The 16,611-nt window shown below is 39.3% G+C and overlaps 1 protein-coding gene across 6 annotated transcripts in view; it reads right to left on the minus strand.

Moving 5' to 3' along the window:
- Positions 1 to 16,611, minus strand: part of CCDC120 (coiled-coil domain containing 120) — a 1,397,471-nt gene that overhangs the window by 370,512 nt on the left and 1,010,348 nt on the right. The gene's annotated exons all lie outside the window — the stretch shown is intronic.

Here is a 16,611-nt window from a genome sequence, read left to right on the forward strand (position 1 = left end):
GACAGACTAAGAACAAAAGCTATACACTTGTGCAGCTCATAAATTACTGTATTAATGTCTGGATCAAGAGATGAAGCAACATTAGCATACATCTATTAAGCACACACTATGGCTAATTAAAAAGAATCAATGATGCTTTTAGCATATATGAACGGATAAAGACAAACTGCTTAGAACCTTAAAAATCTGTACTCAAACAAAGACCAAGATGTTATGTTAATCACTGATGGTCTAACAACGTTGGGTTTAAGAAACTGCAAAGAATAGCAAAATCATGTAAAATCTATCAGATACCTTATAAACAGCTAGCTGAAGAGAGGGCTAAGCACAGAAAAAACAGTGCCGCACACAGCAGACAAGCTCAGCATAGGTTAAAAGCATCCATTTTGTTACTGGGAAGATAAGAGGAATTAAAATGAAACTTGATTAAAACTATAGACACTTTACAGTTGGCCTGCTACACTTGGATGATGATGCCATTATAAGCCATATTGTAACATGGGAATTTATTTTTGATCAATTGTATGGCACAGAATCAGACACCAGTAAATCTTCAAATTTCTCATCCTTTCGCAAGGAAGTATCATAATTTCTGTGGCTATTACATTGCCAGATCACTGTCCCTAAGCTGCATGGAAATAAAAAAGGTACTGGGAGTTTTTTCCTTCTTTCTTTCATTATTTCTCCATGACTGCCCTCTTCTTTTTCAGCAAAAGAAAAGACTAGTATAATTTTGCAATTCCTAAAATATTCTGAGAGCTGTACTGGTGTAGCCTTCCTGTCTAAGAAGTTAGATGGCAGTGCGGAGCTAGCTACTGATGTTAAATATGATTATGCTTAGTGATGTTTACAATATGCCTACAGATGTTTCAGCAATGCTAATATGTTTTAACAGGATATGGTTGATGAAACTGAGGACCACTTTCAATGAAATTTCAAAAGAGAAATAAAATATAGCATTGGGTGTTGTGGAAGTAAGCTCCTACACCCCATACCCCTTACTTACTTATAATCACTTGTGAAGTTTCAACAGGCTGAAAAAAATAACAGCACATTCATAGAAAAAGGGTAATAATGAAACGGTCATCAAGCTCATAACAAAATGCCAGATTAGCCACACTACTTTAAGCCTACTGTAGATCAGAGTGTAAAGTGTGTGTGCTTATATCTTTAAGAAGTGTGCAAGGCTGTTATGTGCATGTATATAACCCGCTCACGCACACAACCTTAGTGCCATTTTGTAGGAGCAGCTAGGGAGTAAGCATGCATGATCATAGTCATTAATTCTATACAAGTTACTTAAGTTACAGTCAACAGTCTACAATAGTAATGTGTTTGTATGAAATAAAGGTGCTTGAACAGAACCCATGAAGATTCGTTTATTCATGTCCTAACAGGAAAGCGACATGGTGTCAGAACCGGGATGGAAGAGAGAAGAATATTCAGAACCTTGAGATGTAAAGATGGCAGTGAAGGTAAAACCAAGAGAAAAGACACAAACACAGCCAGAAAGAATCAAAGGTAATGACAAATAAAACAAATTATTCACTCAATGAGAAATACAATAAAGGGGCGTTACAAGGGCACAAAGCACAATATCAGGCAAGCAGAAAGTACGAACAGTTTGTTAACTAAAGAAAATGTTTACGATAAAAGTATTTAATGAATCAATTAACTCTAAAACAAACATGTATGTTTAAAGCAGAAAACGAGTATGTTTAAAGCAAAACGAGTGCTTAAGGCAAAGTTGGGCAAGTTTAGAGTAAAACGAGCACAAAAAAGCGTAATAATGGGTATGAAAAGGGCTTAAAGGAGCAAAACAATTACAATAAGAAAAGAAAAGGGCACATTAAGCAAAAATAAAGCAAGGCACCTGCATGTGTTTTGGGCAAAGTGCTGTATTTGAGCATAACTACAACTTCGTATTGTGTCAAGGGCATGACTAAAGTTATTCGAAGTATCTCAGCGTGTGTAAAAGTGCTTACAGTGTGTGCGTATTACTGTGCATGTATTTTGAAGAATTCAATGTGTACAAAGTGCAATTATTCGTGTAATACAGTCAAAGTATAGCTATTTCAAAAAAGTTATTGTGCTGGGAATGACTATTTGCAAAGAAATGCCATTGCAGAATGCTTCTTGTACTATAGAGAATTGCCTAGCAAGGTACCACCATACGCAAAGTGTAATTACTTCGAAAAGTTATTGAGTTTTGGGCACCAAATCTTCCATTTATTTGCATTGTACAGTTACTTGATAAGTTTCTTACACTGATGAGAGGCGTTTTCTTACAAAAGACGACATTACAAGAGTATTACAGTGCTCATGAATTACTCAGTCGCATTGTAAATTTCTTAAATGTTTCTTAAAGTGACAACTTTAGTAAATGATGGTAAATGACTGTAGCATTTCTGCCTGTACCAATAAAATTCTAAAAGTATAGCAAGTGATGGTATATTACTTTAGCATTTATGCCTTTACCAATAATATTCTGAAAGCATCGAAAAGCCTGAGAAGTTTATTTCGCAAAGTCCAGTTATTCTAAAGTACTACGAGTTCGTTCATTCGCATAACTCTGATGAGCCCAACGAAAGTATAAGTTTAGAGCATGAAGGCATTGGACACGTACTGTTTATGCCAGAAACTTATGCATGTGTATATGTGTGTATATTCATGCTTATTCGCAAAATCCCTTCACTGGTATGTATTAATATGGCAGATGGATTTTGAAAACCCCTACCACTTGTGTTTGACCAGAATACTGCACAGAACTGGAGAATATTTGAACAAGAGTATGATATTTTCATGCAAGCAGCTTATGCAGATAGAGATGCAAGCACCAGGGCATTAATTTTAATAAACCTAGTAGGGTCAGAGGCCATAGAAAGAGACCATTCATTTGTGTATGCACCAGCAGTGTAAGAAGGAGAAGGTGCAGACAGCCATATTGTAGCACCAGCTGAATCAAGGGAAGACCCTGAGTGTTTGAAGTGCAAGTTTAGAGAAATATGCAACCCCCAGACAAATATTACATTAGGGAGGCATTTTGTTTTACACAAGAGATCAGAAACCAGGGAAACATTTGCAGCTTATATAACTGACATGAGAAACAGAGCTAAAATGTGTCGGGTTGGTGATCTAAAAGATAAGCTGATAAAGGACAGGCTTGTATGTAGTATTAATAGTGCTGCTGTGAGAAAGATTTTACTTTGCGACAGTGATTTAACATTGAGCAAAGCCATAGAGATTTGTCAATTTGTTTGTTTGTTACAAACATACTCAAAACAACTCTCACTTTAACATCACAGCAAAAAACACCACTATATACCCAAATGAACACACCAAATTGCTAGGAGTGGAAATAGACAAACTAAAATTTGACATTCACATATCCATGACCATAAAAAAAGTCCACAAAAAACTAGGAACCTTATAAAGAAATAAGAAACTTCTCACCAAAGCAGCAAAGATTTCAATAGCAAATTCCTACCTTATCTTCACCCTACTTTATGCCTCTCCAACATATACCAACCTAAGGCAATGCAATCTAAACAAGTTAGAGATCTGCTACAACAAAATCATCAAATTCGCCACAGGCATCCTACCATAGTCACCACTGTCTCTCACGTGCTTAACTGGACTGGCTTGAACTCCCTCACCTCCTTCAATGGTATCAACTCTCACTCGCCCACAAACTAGTAAACCATCCACTAAATGTCCCATCCCTCCAGAATCTACTCCAACCCTATCGCACCACCAGACCACTAACATCCAGCAACAAAAATCACTTGCAGATCACTAAAGCCAATAAATCTGCTGGTGAAGCACTATTCTCTTGTGCCATAGCCAAATTATGGAACTCCCTCCCACCCACAATTACCTCCATACCATCATGCACCCACTTCAAAACTTTACTAAAAGCACACCTAAAAACATGCTGGCTATGCCCTTGCAACTCCCACTCTAATATCACCCACCCCATCCAACCACTACCTTTCTTTCCACCCCACTAACTACCTTGATTATAGCAAGCTCAGATGCTCATAAGCCTAGTATTTATTATACAGCAGGAACTTCTTATTGTAACATTTGTTAATGTCTGTTATGTACTTCGCAGATAAAGATTCTAGTTATCTACTGATGTGCTATGTTCTTCATCTGTAAATATGTTTGTAATTAATTGCTATGTTAATCAAATTGTTAATCGCTATGTAATCCAATGTAACTAACTACTGTCTGTTTATTTTAACTGTGGAGCTTTCCCCCCAGGCCTCTGCTGAAAATGGACCTATGTCCAGTCGGACACTCCCGGTCAACAAATGTAAATAAATAAATATATAAATAAATAAATACATGAGGTGACAGAGAAACATGTAAGTATGCTTGCAAGTGAAAAAAGCATGATTTCGGTTAGCTACAGAGCACATGTAGATAGTATGCAACACGTGACAAACAAGAACAGGACTAAGCAGCTGCAGCAAGCTCCAGTGCCAGCTCAGTGCAACACAAACGTGAATCAGCAAAACCCAAATCTAGCTTTATTGTTAACTGTTGCAATTGTGGTGCGAATCATGAGTCTAAGAGAAAAAAATGCTTAGGATTTAGCCAGCAATGCCACAAGTGTAAAAAATGGAGCCATTTCCAAAAGTTTTATAAATCAAGTAAGCCTCACGCAGTTGTAAAGAAAGGTCACACAAAAAAGCAAGTTGATCAAGTAGAGCCAAAGTAGACAGCTTTCCATGTAGATGGTGTATCAGTGCTTGGTGAAAGAGAGTTGATGCAGTAAACTTATTAACAAGAAGTAAAGTGTTTTGTACTGTCCAGATCAATGGAAAATCCACAAAGCTCAAAGTAGACACTGGGTCAAAGTGTAACGTTACATTAGCAGACACATTTGTAAGCGTGAGGACTAACAAACAACTCAATGTGGCCAGCAGTGCAAGACTTGTTGCTTATGGAGGTGAAGAAATTCAAACCGAAGGTTCACTGATACTTTTATGTTATTTGGATGAGAACTGTTACAACTTGTTGTTCTGTGTATTCTGAAGACCACTGCAATCTTTATTGGGTCTCAAAGATAGTTTAAGAATGAATCTGCTTTCTTTTGCTAAAGAAGTTCATCATGCGAGTGCAGTTCTGAGTTCCATTTTCTCAGAGTATGCTGATGTTTTCTATGACAGATTAGACAAACTTCCAGTTGTGTATTCCATGACGTTAGACCCAGAGGTCCCTCCAGTAGTCAGAACAACAAGAAGAGTTCCAGTAAAAGCTCAGCTGGATAAAATGGTACAGGAATGCGTGATTTGTCCAGTCACAGAACCAGCTGAATGGGTGTCACCCATGGTAGCTGCTCATAAAAAAGGTTCAGATGAAATCAGAATATGCATTGACCCAAGAGATTTGAACAAAGCATTAAAGAGACCGTATTATCTAATGTGCACAGTTGAAGACATTGCAGCTCTAATACCGAATACCACTGTATTTTCTGTTTTGGATGCAAACAGTTCATTTTGGCAAGTGATGCTTGATCGTAAATCCTCGTTTGTAACTATTTTTGGTACACTATTTGGCAGATCCAGATTCCTAAGGATGCCATTAGGAATAAATTCTACAAGTGAAGATTTTCAGTGTGCAATGGAACAAACGTTTTCGGGTTATCCTTGTGCCATAATAGTAGATGATCTATTGGATGGAGGCAATGGTGAAGCAGAACATGACAAGTTTTAGACAGAGCATGTGCAGAGCATGACAAGTTTTAAACAGAGCATGACAAGTTTTAGGCAGAGCATGACAAGTTTTAGGCAGAGCATGACAAGTTTTAAACAGAGCATGTGCAGAGCATGACAAGTTTTAAACAGAGCATGTCAAGTAAACTACTTCAGTGAGTTAACACCATCTTTAAGAGAGCTAACATGCAAAAATGTTGCATGGTCAAGGTTGGAACATCATCAGAAGGCATTTGAAGACCTTAACCAGAAAATTGCCACCCCATCTACGTTAAGATACTATGATGTGAATAAACCAGTTATTCTTTCAAAATTTGGCCTAGGTGCAGCTATACTTCAAGAGGGCAGACCAGTAGTCTATGGATATAGAACATTAACCCAAACAGAGATGCAATATGCTCAAATTGAGAATGAGATTTTGGCTATAATATCTGCATGCTCCAAGTTTCATGATTACATTCATGGTTGATCTATTCAGACTGAAACTGATCATCAACCTTTAGTTATTATTCTAAAGGAGCCTATGCATTCCACTCCAGTGAGATTACAAAGAATGATGGGAGAAGGCATTACTTTCAAAGGTACTAAAATTGTTGTTCCTGCTTCCTTACAATAAGAATATATTCATATTTTGCATCGTGGCTACCCAAGATCCACATCCACTAAGAGAAGAGCAAGAGAATTGGTATTCTGGCCTTCATTATCAACAGACATTGATAAGAGTTTTTTCTTCTTGTTAAGTATGCAGTAGTACCACATTTGCAAAGACAACAGCTTCTACTAAGTCCAATTCCTGGTCTACTGCAGCAACTGATATCTTTGAGTGGAACAATCAACACTACTTAGTTTTGGTAGACTCTTATTCAAATTGGTTTGAGACTGATCTACTACAACCTCAATTGCTGTTATTACTAAGTTGAAACATCATTTCTCAACTCATGGTAGTCCACCAAACTTTTTTCTGACAATGATACTCAATTCACTAGCCAGTTGTTTCAAAAATGTGCAAAAGAATGGGACTGTTGTACATATCACTAGTAGTCCTGAATATCCTCATTCCAATGGTCTATCTGAACGAGCAATACAGAGTGCAAAGCAATTACTTGAAAGGTCAAAGTGTGACAATACTTCTTGAATTTGCTTAATCTCAGAAATATACCCTGTGATGATATTTTTGGCTCACCTGCTCAAAGACTACTTTCCAGGCAAACTAGATCTACATTACCTATTTCTTCCTGTTTGTTGCAGCCTAAATCTAAGAACACTAAAACCATCAAGGCTGAATTGTTTAAGAAGCGCAATAACCAGAAATCTAGATACGACAGGTCGAGCAGATTACTTTGTCTGTTGAGGGAGGGAAAGATGGCACGAATCCAGACAACAAAAGGTTTTGTTCAAATAGGACAAATTACAGTCATTTGTGCAGAGCCGAGATATTACCTGGTAAATTCCAAAGGAGTGGAGTATAAGAGGAATCGGAAACATCTTCCTGCACCAGAACCATCATCATCATTGCAATCACAACATTGTATCTGTGATGCAAACTCTAAACTGAAGAATGAGTCAGACACTTGTTTCAGACCAGAATGTGTTCAAACGTCTGATTCTGTTCCAGAAAGGGATTCGAACATTCCACAGGTCAACCATTTTGCAGAAACTGTCCCAGTTGCTAAATCTAATTCCCATTATATGTCACACGATATGGATGAGTGTCTAAACCAAGTGTGAAATACGCAGCAAGATGGACTTGATTGTACATACCTATATGTTTAATATTGTATAATACATGTCTACAGATTACCTGTGATTTCTGCATGCCGAACAGCCTCATAACAATTGCATAATCTATTTCTCAAAGAGGGAGGATGTAGATTAGAGTATGAAGTGTGTGCTACATCTTTAAGAAGCATGCAAGGCTGTATATGCACGTATATAACCTGTGCACGTGCAATCCCCTAGTGCCATTTTGTAGGAGCATGCATGATCATAGTCATTAATTGTATACAAGCTACTTAAGTTACAATCAACAGTCTACAATAGTAATGTGTTTGTATGAAATAAAGGTCCTTATACATAGTCCAGAAAACAATATGTTAATATCTGAATATTGCATGTTGAATTGCAGTAATAGATGTAAATGAAATCCTCACTTGTACTGTACTGTATGTGGAGCTTTTCTCCCCGGGCCTCTGCTGAAAAGGGACCTGTGTCCAGTCGGACCTTCCCGGTTAACAAATGTAAAATAAAATATAAATAAATAAATAAAAGGTGCTTGAACAGAACCCACGAAGATTCCTTTATTCGTGTCCTAACACGAAAGTGACACCTATCCATATTTTTAAACTGCCAAAAAGCCAAAAAGAATGCAAACAGCAACAAGTTAGGGGCTTCTGCTGTAGATTATCCCAAAATATCACATAATCAGGTTTGTGGTGTATCATAAACAAATAACTGAAAATATTGTCATTCCTTTTTAAAGAAACTTCTAGGAAATATGAAACAACCTGACAACTCTCAAGTGAAGAGGTCACCCCTGTTTTGTATTATCCAATAGTGGCATATGCTATTTACTTGTTATTAGCCTTTACCAAAAGGTCTTATCATTGCTACATATCCATTTATAACATACTTCTGGAAATCCAAAACACCATAAAGTTTTGTAGAAAAAATATTAATCATACTGCTGACTATCTTATCTCTAGACCATGAAATAAGATTGCCCTTTTTGTCCTGTTGCCATATACTCAGCATTCTGAATATTCCTTAAGGCACCAGCAGACACCTGACTTTGAGTGAGGACTACTTTTAAAATTAATGTGAAGTAAGATTCAAAAGTACTCTTCAGGCTATGTTTACATTTAATACCTGCTAGGAAACTGAATACATCTCTTTAGGTAAATTATCAAAATTAACACTGTAAGATACCGAATTAGAATTCCTACGGTAAATTATAGTTGTGCAAGGAACCTTCTTTTTAAACACCTTTATTAAATTACCACTTAAAACAGGCAAACAAACATTAATAGAAAAGAAAACAAACCATTTTAATGTTTTCCATTTACATACATTAGACATTTTTCTTTTCAACTATTACCAGTCCAGCACTACATAAATTGCTGAATTACTGTCTTCCCTTAAACTTCACTCCTCCACCTGAACATTATTGTGCATGCATTGTTCTCCTTCTGGACTTTAGGACATACTTGGGAGCCATACATGTCTTCCCATTTTGTGCAAGAAACTTTCAATAACAGAAAATGTTTAAATAAGTTCACGGTTTCAATCCTCATAACAGGGATGGATCTCTCTGACAGGTGGAGTCTGTGCATCCAAGTCAGTCTCTCAAAGCTGAACATGCACCCCCCCCCCCCTCCCCCCAGCTGGGATGACTTCACCTTCCCTGGGATGTTTGCACATTACTAGTTAAAAGGAAGCATCAGTCCATGCCATACTTAATTCCTTCTTGACCCCCCCCCCCCCACAGGATGTAATAAAATGCTCTAAATTAGGGGTTCCATCACAATCTACCCCACATAACTAGCCTGGACAACTCCCAGATGTGTAGCCCTCCGAGGAAAGGAAGAGTTGATGAAGGGGAAGGAACCTTTTCTGCAACAGTGATCTTACTCAAAATATATACTATTGGGGTCAATTCTTATACAACTGTACTAGGTTTAATTAGTAGGGAGTGTGGGGGTGCAGGGGGGCTTGCCCCTTGCCAAAAAAAGCATTTGTGATACTGGCATTGCTTTTGAGCTTCTGGGCTTTTGCTGATGTGAGTTTGGTGCTTCAGCATTCCCTGTTGTGAATGTTTGATCCTCTGTCAGGTATCTGTGTGTGTGTGTGTGTGTGTGAGGAAAGCAGCTAGGCACAAAAAAATAATTGCAAAAAAAAAATTACTTGATATAATCTGTACAGAGTTGGTAAAAGGGGAAAAATGAACAGCATTTCTTTAAGGTTGACTATATATGATCTATCCCCCCCATACTGTCCAAGAACACAATTAATCTGCATTAGCTTTTGTTAATATGTACTTTCCCAGGAGGACAACTAATGTCAGGATAAGGTTCAAAGCTGACAGCAGCCTAGTAACTTGACATGGGTTTGTAGAACTCTGTTTCTTCACTTCCCTCAGTGATACACTTCTGTTTTTCCTGTGTATGGTCTGATTAACTACTCTTTGATCCACACAGATTCTCGCCTCATTTGGACTTTTAGGCTTGATGGTGTCAGAAGGTGACGCCTTTTGGGTTATTTCTTCTTCAACAACTCCTTCAATTTGTCCCCCACTTTTTGTTATAGAAGGAGGAGAATTTTCCTGTGGTATTGTGCAACAGTTTTGATTAATTTCCTGTTCCCATTATGTGGCCCATTCAAATTGTTTCAGTGTATTTCTTTGGAATAACTACAACATGGGGTGATAGTTATCTGGATTGTATGTGCAACAGAATAAATCACTGGTATAGGTTAACAGTTTTTTGAGGGGTCAGTAGTGATCAAGACACCCATATGGCAAGCAGTCAGCTTTGAAGTACTTCATGAATAAACCCTTTAGTTGCCAGTACTACACCATATACGTGTCCCGGAATGCGTCTTGTGCTCACCTTGTCATCTGTTCCTCAACGTTTGGGTGCTTTCCTTGTTTTGTCCTTTGCTGGCTGTTATTTATTTCATTTTGACAAGCTAGGTCTTACAGACCAGGCTGAAAACCTTCTCAAAAGCTGACTACACCCTCCTAAGGGAGGGTATCATGAGCTTCACACCACTGCCCCCTCACAGGATGCAGACAACTATGCTGAACAGTACACCACTGCAGTACACAAATGTCTGTACAACTGCATGGACCCAGCTATACCCAACAGAACTAAAATCTGTTCCTCAAGGAAACACAAACCTGTCTGGTAGACATCCTCTTTCAATAGGCTTTATAACAAAAGGAAGAAACTGTTGTCGAAGGGTAAAAAGGAACAAATTCCAAATTGGAAAATCTCCCTCCTCTGCCTCAACAAGAAAATTAGATCACTAGTGGAAAACTCCAAAGCCAATTATGAGTGGAAACTAGCCTCTGAAACAAAGGGAAACCACACATCCTTCTTCCGTTATGTTGGGAACCTTCATGGCAAAGCCCAAGTTTCTTCCAAATTAGTACTTAATAGTACCACATATACTGATCCTACCAACTTAGCCAACCTACTAGATGATAGGTTCAGGGCAAACTTCACCCCCATATCGCCCTCCCAAAGGCCAGTCAGCATCCCCGATACTTGTCCCATACCTCACATCTCTGTAGATCAAGTGTTAAAGGCCCTAACAAGGCAAAGAACACAGCTTCCATGGAATTTGCACTATCTCAGGCTGTATTCTGCACCATCTCCAACAAGAACTAGCTTCGCCACTGAGCACTCTGTTCAACCGCAGCCTAATTACAGGCTTCATTCCAGCAGAGTGGAGAACTGCCATTGTCATCCCCTTGCACAAAGGTGGTGCCACTACTGACCCAGGAAACTATCACCCCATTAGCTTGACAAGTCTGATCTGTAAAGCCATGGAGCATATTATTATGGATCTCATAAACAAGGACATAGGTAATCTTCAAACACTTGACCCCACCCAATTTGGATTAGTCAGGGGCAGATCTTACCTAATGAATCTAGTTGACTTCTTTGAGACCATCACCAAGGCCCTGGATGAGGGAAAGTCAGTACATACAGCTTACCTTGACCTGGCCAAGGCCTCTGACACAAGTCCTCACTCAGGCATCATCAAAAAGCTAACACAACTTGGTGTTAATCCCTATCTCATCAGATGGGTGGCCAACTGGCTCACAGATAGGACCCACAAGGTCAGAATAGGTGCCACCACCTCTGACAGCAGACCTGTCACTAGTGGTGTTCCCCAGGATCTGTTCTGGGACCCTTACTGTTTGCCATATACTTCTCAGAGGTCTAGGCAAGACCAGTGGTCTGTGGCTGACCAAGTTTGCAGATGACTGTAAGTTGGATGCCATCATTGACTCCCCAAATGACATTAACATACTGCAAGAGGTTCTCACAGCTACAAATAATTGGTGCCAAAGTCATGGCCTTAAGTTAAATGCAAAAAAATGTATCATCATACCATTCGGAAAAAAACATGGTCCCTCTTGATTACCACATCAATGGCAACTCCCTAAGCACACAACCCGTGGTGACAGACATGGGTACTTGGGTTGATGACAATCTCACATTCGACCATCATGTGGTGGCAGTGGTCAAAAAAGCCTTTTACTTGGTTCATTTCATAAGTACAGGGACTGCATCCAGAAAAAAGGAAGTTATTACTTCTCTGTACTCCTCCCTCATTAGACCTATAATTGAGTATAACGCTCCGTTTGGTATGCATCTCTCCAAACACCTGCAACAACTGGAAAGGCCACAGAAATACCTCACAAAGAGAATCCATGGCTTCCAACACCTGTCTTATGTGGACAGGCTCAAATCACTATCACTTTACTCTGTATCATACAGATTGCTCAGAGGTGATCTGTGTCTTGCCTACAAGGCAATATCGGACCCTGCCCTACTAGAGATACTCCAAGTCTAACTCCTCACTCATTAACACTCGATAGGCCTAAATCTAATATGCGACATGAACAAAACCTGCTGGAGAGACAAGTTTGTCTCCCAGAGGCTGCCCTGTCTCTGGAACAGCTTCCCATACATGTCAAACAGAGCACCTCGTTGACCCTCTTCAAGCACAACCTTGATGAGTGGATGGGAAGCCACAAATTTGTGCCAGGGGTTCCACCTTTGTCCCTCACTGACAGGGGTGACAGGCGCTGATTGATGTATCTTTTTTGGGAATAAACTCTTGGGTAGGCTTGTAAGGGACCCAGGGCCATTAGCCTAGTATCCTATGATCCTGTTTCAGTAATTTCCTTTTGTGGATCTACCTTATTTGATGAGATTGTCAATGTGATAAAGAATGTGGTTGTTATGCTCTGTCTGTCTTCCCAACTTGACTACCTAAGTGTGGCAAGGGAATGTCAAAGCTTGGTTAATGACTTTGGGTCTTAGAAGTGCCATTTACAGAGCCTGAAAGCACCAGGAATTTAGACCTTCTGCACATAAAGACTCTAAACATTTTTTATACAGCAGATCCCGATTGCAAACTCCTTTTGAGGAGAAATACATTAAAAGCATGTTATTTTTTTATTCTGGATACCCAGTATAAAACCACAAGGTCATGATATATTACTTCTGTCACCTTGACATGCAATCTCAAATTACAGGCAGATATGGCTAAACAGACTATGATAAGATTTGCCTTTGCTCTTATGACTTCTGCTTAATTTCTTCATGTGGTCAGGTTACAGGTATATCTGGTGCCCATGAAACTTGTAAAAATGTTTCTTCTGTCCAGATCCCCAAACAGAAAATCTGCTGAAAAGTGCATCATCCTCAGCTTCCACAGTAAACTTCCATGTAATCAGGTAGGGTGACCAGCATTATATGTCTGTGGCATTTGCATCTGTATGATTGTTTGGATCAATCTGTCCTCATCCCATGAAGCACTCGGGGAAAAAAAATGAGATACCCCCTTTTTAGACGTATGGTCCTATTTGGGTATGATATGCAAGACCTTATTAGTAACCTCCATCTATGTGATAATGTCCTGCCCATTATACAGGACATTAATGCAACAGCTTTGGATATGGGCATCTGCAGGGTATCTGCAAGAAGTGGCTTCAGCACAGCAAATGTAGATGACAAAGTACTAGACATCTCTTCCACAAGTGTACAGCATTTTCCATCCAACCACAACCACATCTATACTGTGTGACCTATGAGGTAAAAGTCTTGGACAAATAAAGTGGAAGGCTTTTCATATTCAAGCTAGCTTGGGAAAAATATCAGTAGGGATTGGTATTTGCTAGGTACAAAATTTAACGTACTCTGTGATATCAGTGCCTTCCCCACAGATCTTTTCCACTGCTCAGGGATCAAACGTCACTCAAGATTTCAGCACACGTTAAACTTTTCATCCAGAAGGGGGACAGTGATCCCCAATGAATGAGTGCATGGGGTTTCATTCAGCTCTGTTTCTGGGTCTCAAAAAGATGAGTATTTCCAGACGGACTGCAGCTCTGAATGCCTTCATCTTTTCTCTCCAGCATACTGTGGCCAGAATGAGCAGTCTCCAAGTCATCCTTCACTTAATGCAAATGGATGCAATCGACAAATGTGAGGGGTGCCTCCTTGCACATTAAGATCCTCCACAGTTAGAATTTCAGTGAAAGCTGTGAATTAACATTTCCACTGAAATTTTATTGAATGCCTCCCTGTGGTGGTGACTGTCCTTTTGCACAGACACAGCATAGTGATTCTACATCTGGCTTGCTTCTGGCATCCCTTCTTACAGCTTACTTTTTGACCTACCTTGTCTGCAGTTTGTGTCCTGTCTGTCACCTAGTCATTTATGATTCCACTATGGACCATCTGACCTAATAGAGCTGTTCAACACTCATGGCATTGTGGAGTTTTTGCACCATGAACTTAGGCTTTGAACACACACACATGGCCGAGTGGGTGTCTTAGCAGTGCAGCATCCAGATTCAGACCCTCTTGCATGAAACATTTTACTGTATATTGGTACTTTTGCATAGATACAGCTTGTACTAAAGAATGAATTCTATTCCAGCAGTAAATGATTTGTTACCCAGAATAAAAAAAACTCATCCAGGGATATGATATGATCCCAGCACTATAGAGATTAAAGCATGTTATGTGCTGTCCGGTTAGATTCTCAGCTAGAGCGTCTTCTGCGTGGAGTCGTGCGTGAATGGGCGTACCTTCGTTGAAGGTTGTGCATTAGGGCTGGTAACTCGGCACGTAAAAATCAACTACCAATCATTAGCGGACCGGAGTTCCGCTGTGGCGACCCCTAACCGGGAAAAACCAAAAGACAAACAACAGCACTGTATACTCAAATGAGTTATGACATTATGTATGTCACTTTCTCTTTGTACCTTGTGGAACTTTTTCTCATCAGGCCTTTGATGAAGAGGGGTTTTCTACCAGTTGGACTTTCCCAGTCACAAAAAAAAAAAACAATCAATCAATAAATAAATTAAAAACAGAAAAACAACCATTGCTGGTACTGGAAGGCTAGATGGTACAATCAGGATTTGTGTGCTCTGCTCAGGAGGTTGGTGACCAAATAATAATGGATTTTCTTGAATTTTAATGCTATTCTACCTCACAGATTACTGCCAGTTTTTGCTAACTCATAATACTCTTTGGATCACTTTGCAATCATCACAAGTGGAAATCTTTTTCACAGGTGGAGTATGGATATCCTGCTAGACTTCCAGAGCTGAATACAAATCCCAACCACCCCTCCCTCCCAGCATAGGTGGTTCCACCATCCCTGGAACATCCACATCCCTCCAGTATAAAGGCGGGATCTACTTGTGCTGTCTCTGTTTCTTTCCTGCCATACTTAAGTGTCACATGAATCAGTTTTCATTTATCAGTCTAGAGTCATGCTAGGCCTGTTCTTCCATTGTAAGCAGATAAGGACCTCAATGGGAACAAAGTTTTGTTCCCTCTTTTTTTTTTTTTTAATAGGGTATTAGTAATGCCATGTACTGGGGTTAGTCAGCTCTTCACTGAATAAAAATCAGGTGAATGACACGTCTGACCAAACGTTTGTGTGTGTACCTGTGAGAGACAGATACTTTTAAAGGAATTTCTTATGCAATGTGTACATTGCTTATGACCCAACAGCAGCATTTCTGAGTCTGTTTGTGCCAAGGTTAACAGAAAGACTATTAGAATAAGGGAATTAGTCTTGACTCTACATGCTTTCCCTCCCTTTATTCTACGGGGTAATTCAAAATGTAAGGGAAGAGAGACCAGAGATTATATCAATTACTTGTTTTCTGTACAGGGTAGCATTATTTCTCCCTTCTACTAGACATAAGAGATGAGTTATATCTGCTGCCCTAGCATGTGAACATCTTGATGCAGCTTAAGGGGTCATTGGTACACCCACACCTGTCCATGCTCAGAATAACAGAGTAGAAGATATGACCTTACTACACTTTGGACACCTTATTCAGATAATATATTTAATGTAATGATGGGGGCTAGAAGGCCAACTGCAAAGACATCCCACCTAGCAAAACTGAATAAGTTTTCTTTCTGTTGCCAAAAATCTTCCGGTCCAAAAATTAGTGACTGAAACAGGTAATAAGGTGTTAAAAGTATCATTGATGACCTAACAGTTTATGGCAAAAAAGTGATAAAGCCTTACAACTAGTGCTTGAAAGACTGAAATAAAATCTATGGCCTTACCCTAAATATACAAGTGCAAGTCTGACAAAGGTAATTCTGAGTTTTAGTTTTTATCAGAAAGGTATACCATCTGATCCTGCTACGGTTATGGCATTTCATAGCTCTTGCAGACAATGTCAAAAACGTCAGTAGTTTCCTGGGCATAGCAAACAATAGTGTACACTGCTTAAAAGACTTCAGCACGACTTCTCCACTGAGAGAACTAATGAGAAAGACTGTCTTTTTTTTAAGTGGACTAACTGACACCAGAAAGCTTTAGATGAGCTGATGTAGAGAGTTTAAGTTCTGAAACAGTAATGGCCTACTTCAACACTAATTGGAAGGTACTTTTAGAAAATGGATTCTAGTACTATCTGACTGGGTAAAGTCAAAATAGAACAGCAAGACAGAAGTGACGGCTTATGCTATGCTACTAGACATGTTACAGAGGCTGGAAAAATGTGTTCACAGTTTGAAAAGGAGTAATATGGGTCAGTGAACATCTCCACATCTATCTGTATGGAAATTTATTTTCCTGTCTTACCATGGAGTCATTACACTTTCAACAATCT

This window comes from Protopterus annectens, chromosome 8.part0, assembly GCF_019279795.1.
Source record: "Protopterus annectens isolate FY-2018-M chromosome 8.part0, PAN1.0, whole genome shotgun sequence".
Lineage (NCBI taxonomy): Eukaryota > Metazoa > Chordata > Ceratodontiformes > Protopteridae > Protopterus > Protopterus annectens.